This window comes from Lactuca saligna, chromosome 5 (genome assembly GCF_052625555.1).
Source record: "Lactuca saligna cultivar CGN05327 chromosome 5, ASM5262555v1, whole genome shotgun sequence".
Taxonomy (NCBI): Eukaryota; Viridiplantae; Streptophyta; class Magnoliopsida; order Asterales; family Asteraceae; genus Lactuca; species Lactuca saligna.
Window position 1 is genome coordinate 119,943,227 of NC_136421.1, and position 6,407 is coordinate 119,949,633.

General features: G+C 29.9%; 1 long non-coding RNA gene across 4 annotated transcripts; it reads left to right on the forward strand.

Annotated features, from left to right (window-relative positions):
* The first annotated feature begins 208 nt into the window (after positions 1–208).
* On the forward strand, positions 209–1,862 carry LOC144997405 (uncharacterized). Of its 4 annotated transcripts, none has more exons than XR_013659786.1 (3): positions 209–557; positions 849–1,626; positions 1,719–1,862. It is a non-coding gene; the product is annotated as an uncharacterized LOC144997405 (long non-coding RNA). The 4 variants fall into 4 exon arrangements; XR_013659787.1 differs by having other exon boundaries at positions 216–557; positions 1,455–1,626; XR_013659785.1 differs by lacking the exon at positions 209–557 and having other exon boundaries at positions 564–1,178; positions 1,455–1,626.
* The last annotated feature ends 4,545 nt before the right edge of the window (positions 1,863–6,407 follow it).

Genomic DNA, 6,407 nt, shown 5'->3' on the forward strand with positions numbered 1-6,407 from the left:
GACAAGTGGAAAATAGAAAATTTAAAAATTTTAGAAAATACCAAGTATCCAAATGAAGGAGAAGATGACATGTAGCAAAAAAAACTTTTTATTTATTATAGTAAAATTTTAAACCAAAACATAATAAAAGTTAAAATTATATAAGATTTTAATATAAATAATTTCGATTTCCCTCCCAATAAATTTCATTTCCCTCTAACATCTTAATCTAAATAATATCAAATCCCCTCTCGATGAAATGAAATTTTCATTTCCCTCTTTCATATTATTTCCCCCGCACCTCATATTTTTGCACCCTTCCTCCAAATCCTGTTCAAAGTCTATCATCTGTGTTTATCTTCCGTATCCCATCAGGAATCGCCACATTCACACACAACAAATCAAGAATCTTTTAATCATGTTTTCATCGGAACATTCTGAATCGCAAGTCGCATTCTCATCTAAACTTCGTAGCCCTCATTGCTTCGGTGGACCATCCAAGTCGATGGCTGACAACCATCTATTTCATTCTTTGTTGATACAAAAATGGTGAATAACCGCCAAGGAGAACATATAAGGTAAATTATTTCCTTTCTAAGCCCTAATTCCTATGACATCGTCTTTAGAACAAATCATTTTTGGGTAACATTTGTTCTCCACCGATTTGTCTAATTGCAGCATTTTCTTTGTGTTATTGTAATATTACATATTCAAGCTGCCAATTTTGGATATAATCTTTTGCCTTTTCCTTGAAAAAGTTAGAATTCAGTTATTATTTATTGTGTTTTCTGTCAATTTTTTCTCTTCTATATTCTGTACTTTTTGGCTTAGTAATGGTGGGTCCGGAAGCTTTACCTTCATCGATGCAGGATGGTGTTACCAAACATTGTTATATCAGGTGGATCCATCTCCGCATGTTGTTTCTTTCTTGTGGAGCATATCATGTCGTATTCATCTTGGAAAGATATAAGGGATACCGGGCAAGTTGCACATTGGACCAAACTAGTTTGGCTTAAACATAGAATCCTAACTCCCATGGCACAACTTCATTCTTTTCACCATGCTTATTATCTTATCAAACCTCTTTTGGCAGTAGGAATTGATATGTTAAATATAAGTTTTGATGGTGAATTAGCTCCTGATATAATATTTACTAGGGCTGGCGTGAAAGAGCGCAGGAAAATCGCCCTTTTGAGAAGGTAACCAATTTTAGTTGCCACTTAGACCTTCATGTAGTTCTTTCATATATGGGTTGAAATCGCTCTCTTAGCTTAGATGTAAACTGTGAGATTGTTGTTTTAATTGAACTGGGCATGACTGGAAAATAGGTCATTAGATTATTGGTTGTTGTCAAACTCACTACTTGAATGGATGCAAAGTATGTTTTTTTTTAATCTTTCTTGAAAGAGGATGATGTCATATCTCTTAAGACTAAAATTTTCTAAAATCTTGATTGATTACCATCTTTTTTATAGGGTACGTTGTGGTAAAATTTTGAAATCATAGAAGCTAAATGTAGTGTTCCATGTTAACCCAAGTTTTGAAAGGATCTGGTGATATAACGACTGTGATACCCGCACACCAGTGTTTGTGTGGCGACCTATACCACGTCCCAACTTTAAGATTTTATGAGTGCGTAACTGATGGGTTAGACCTCTTGTCTTATATTTCAATTGCTCATTGTTTTCTGAAAGTCTTTATTGTTCTTATTTGTTATGTATATTTATTCACTTTCATAGTTTGTAGACACCACAAGCAAGCTATCATCAAGATACTCTGACTGCTGCTCCACCACTTCTGACTGCTTCTGCACTACCTAAAACCGCCGATACACCACCACAACCTAAAGTGGTTGCGAAAAAAAAAATGAAGTGTTATTATGTCACCACGTTTACACTACTTTGTATATTATATTATAATTTTTGTGTAATGACTTGTCTTTCTTTGTATCTACAATATTTTTTTGTATAATGAAATATTGGATGTGATTTAGTTTGAATATTAGTATATATATATATATATATATATATATATATATATATATATATATATAAAGAGAGAGAGAGAGAGAGAGAGAGTTTTATAAAAATGTAACATTTGAATATTACTGATAGTTACATGGTTTTTTCTTTTATCATTAGTATTTTTTTTTCTTTTTGACACAAATAATAATTAAATGTGACCATAAACTATTAACAACAATATGTTTTTAGTATTAGTATGACCATTGTTTACTTTTACACGTACATACAAACTTAAATGTCACTATGAAATAGTTATATACAATTTTTTTTATTGAACCATGATCATAAATTACTTATAATTGTATATTTTTTTTCTTTTATTATTAGCATTGTTTATTTTTTTGACACACATAAGCCATTAAAATGTGACTTTCAACAACTAACAATTATGTGTTATTTTGTTTTACCATTATTTTGACTTTGACACACAGAAAAACTTAAATCATCACCATAAATTACTTATAGTCCAAGGGTTTTCCCTTAAACCGTGACCATAAATTATTTATAGTCACATTTTTTTGTTTTTATTCTTAGTATTGTTTACTTGTTGATACACAAACAATTAAACTGTGACCATAAACTACTAATACTCACATATTTTTTTGTTTTAGTATGACCATTGTTTACTTTTACGCGTACATACAAACTTAAACGTCACTATAAAATAGTTATATACAATTTTTTTTTACTGAACCATGATCATAAATTACTTATAGTCGTATATTTTTTTTCTTTTATTATTAGCATTGTTTATTTTTTGACACACATAAGCCATTAAAATGTGACTTTCAACTACTAACAATTATATGTTATTTTGTTTTACCATTATTTTGACTTTGACACACAAAAAACTTAAATGATCACCATAAATTACTTATAGTCCAAGGTTTTTCCCTTAAACCGTGACCATAAATTATTTATAGTCACATTTTTTCTTTTTATTCTTAGTATTGTTTACTTTTTGACACACACAAACAATTAAACTGTGACCATAAACTACTAATAGTCACATATTTTTTTTTGTTTTAGTATGACCATTGTTTACTTTTAGACGCATGTAAAAACTTAAACTGTCACTATAAAACACTTTTAATCGTACGCTTTTTTTTATTAATTCGTGACCATAAATTACTTATAGCCAAATGTTTTTATTTTTATTTTATCATTAGTATTGTTTACTTTTTCACATCATAACTAAATCCTACCTACACTCATAATATTTGTTTCTTCTCAAAGTCAATTCATCATATTTTGACACACATAATAAAAGGTACATAACCATAAACAACCAATACTAATTTGTTTTCTTTTCTTGCGTTAACTAAGTACAACTAGTACAAAACCGCCCTATGGACACACAAATATTTAGTTTGACCATATGTATCACATTTTAGCTACTTTGAATGTTATGTGTCTTGAAAGGCACCAGGTAATAGACACACATACAACTGCCTCAAGTCACAATACGTTTATCTACTATCTTTGATAAAAAAAAGTATTACAATCTTAATCGATACCTGTGGCTGATTGTGACCTATGGCCTCAATGTTCGAGTGTGACTAATATTTGTCACATTTGGTATAATAAAATGTGGTTAAAGTTTTGATTATCTATACAATGGCCACAAAAACTAATTTAAATGTATCCCAAAATAGTTTGTAAATTTTTTTAATGACCTTTGGCCAGACTTTTAATAAAAAATGTGGCAGACTGTTTTTCGAAAAGCGTTACCGTAAATCATTTTTGTACTAGTGGTACGAGGGACAGGGACTGTAGCTCTGGCAAGATCCGTTATCCTGATTAATTAGTCATGTCTCTAACTCTGTTAGGGATAATGATTGGTTCAAGCGATAATGCTCTAAGCATACTCCTTGTTGCATGGAGTTGTTATGCTTGTCGTGTAGCGTAAGGTGTCCTTGGCGGATCTGAACATTTTGTGCGGACGTCCCACCCTAAGGGAATGCTTGAGGGGATGGAGTCCTGCTGGAGCGGCCATGCTAGGCCTAGCCAAGCCAGATGAAGGGTCCTCCAGCCCGAGGGCTCTACTCCTGGCCTATGTTGGGGGGCACATTATCAAATATCACCATATGGAATCGGTATGTCACGAGACTTCTTGATATTCGTATGGATGAGTGAGTTGTCTTTGAAATGGTAATGGGTCTTTGACGAGACATGTAAAATGCATTAGGCATAAACCTTTTAGCGCCTCGAGTTCAAGTTGTTACTATGAGAGGCAATCACAAGCAACACACCATACACATGTAAATTAGTTAATATACTGATTTAACAAAACTAGCTTTTTTAATTTCAAAATTTTATTTAAGCATCGATGAATGCATGCTAGTTTGGAATTTTTGATTTATATTTGAATATTTGTTATAAGATGGTTTGGTATTTTGGTAATTGATAGTTTGGTTTATGTTGATATTTTCATAGTTTGATACATTTGTTTATATATGTTGATACTTCGGTAGTTTGGTACATTTTGTTTATTTGGTAGATAAATTTTCTTGATGCTTTTCTTAATAATGTAATGTATAAGCGAGACCTGAGGACAATAATTGATTGAGAAATTAAATATACTCCTACTTACATTTTCTTCCTACTTATATTTCTACCCATGTGAAATGGTGATACATGAGGATATTTAATTTCTCATAATTGATTATTCTATATCCAAAATAATAGCATGGGCATTAATGGGGGAACAACATCGAGAGGGGCGCTGATAATGCCACTGCCAAGTAGTTTTATGTTTTACTATATGTTTTGTAGACATTTATGACAAATAACTTTAACATTAGTCATTTTTGTACAATTTTTTTTATGTTAATGTTTTTTCTAAGTTTTTTTGATGTTGTTTATGTGTTTTTTATACCTTTTGGGTGCTGAGAAAATAATATTTGATGACTTAGCAAATAACTAGAAATGTGGGTGACATCAGTAGGGTCACATCAATTGCAGATATATCAGTGGCGACATTGAAATATTAATGATAAAACATTACATGACTTGTCTCAAACACTAGGACGAATTTGAAATGTATTAAGAGTGACTTTGTCGACCCTATTGCCCTAAATTCTTGTAGTGCATACCTTTCTACTTTTTGATTGTTTTTATTGTTATAATTTGAAAAATATTAATTAATGTATTTCCAGCCTTTTTTAGCAAGTGAATCGATAAAAATGTGATAATCATCTGCAATGAGAATTAAAGAAAAATAAGTAGAAATAATGAAAATTATTTATCTTTTACTTAAAAAACTTGATTTGCATAAAAGAAATGATTTTCACAAGTGAGTTTCTTCCAACGCAAAAAACATTTTCAAAAGGTTTTTTAATAGCAAAAACTTTTTTTAAAAAACCTCTAGTAGATAGTGTTAGGGCCTATCTGTCAAATCAATAAACAGGTAAAAATGTTTGTGTGTATATGCAAGATAAATGATAATTGAAAATTTATTTTGTTAAATGTGAGATACATTTCTGTCCAAAAATAAGTAAGCTTAATGAAATTTGAATTATAAACTTACTAAATTATAATTACCACAAAATGTCAAAAATTAGATTTGAATTTTAATTTAGAGTATCGATCCCTTATATTTTAACATTAGAGCAACAAACATGATGATTTTATATTAGTTTTTGGCATGAAAAAACTTCAAATGTAAAACCTTATTACTATATCTCTACAATTGAATAATTTTTAGCCTTTTATGAATCGTTTCTACGAGTTATCAATTATAATTTGTTAAAAACATATCTTAGAAACACAATTATTACAAAACCATTTTTTCGAAGAGAGAATTTCATAACGAGGGTTTTTAGGTCGATTTTCTCACACATCCACAACTATAAATCCAACTATAAATATGATGTTATGTATCATGCCATGAAGTCATGCAAACATGGCCACATAAGTAATTTTTAAATAAAAAAATTGAATAACCTTTATCTTTTTTTTTTCTTTAAAATTATTTCAAGTGTTTTTTTTTTGGCTTGAAAAAACTTATAAAAAAACCCATAAAAAGTCTTAGTTCTAAAAAACTCATCATACCTTTTTCATAACACATCATGGTCTAAGGTTAGTATTTGACGCCACGCCTTAACAAAATATTGCATCCAGTCATATATGTATATAAAAATGAATAATATTAAAAATATAAATAGAATTATTAATTATATACAAAATTACCAATATAAGTCATGCCTTAATAAACGTTGTGGCTTATCACAGCTTACAAACTTGAAGTTTGGCATTGTCGTTATATCACGCATCGGGTTATTTATAACTTTGAAAAAACTCTTGTCATGAGTATTTCAATATTACAATCTTTAGAAAATAAAATCTTTATACTTTATAAAGGATTAAAAGTTAACAACTTGATGAAAACATTTGGAAATGATT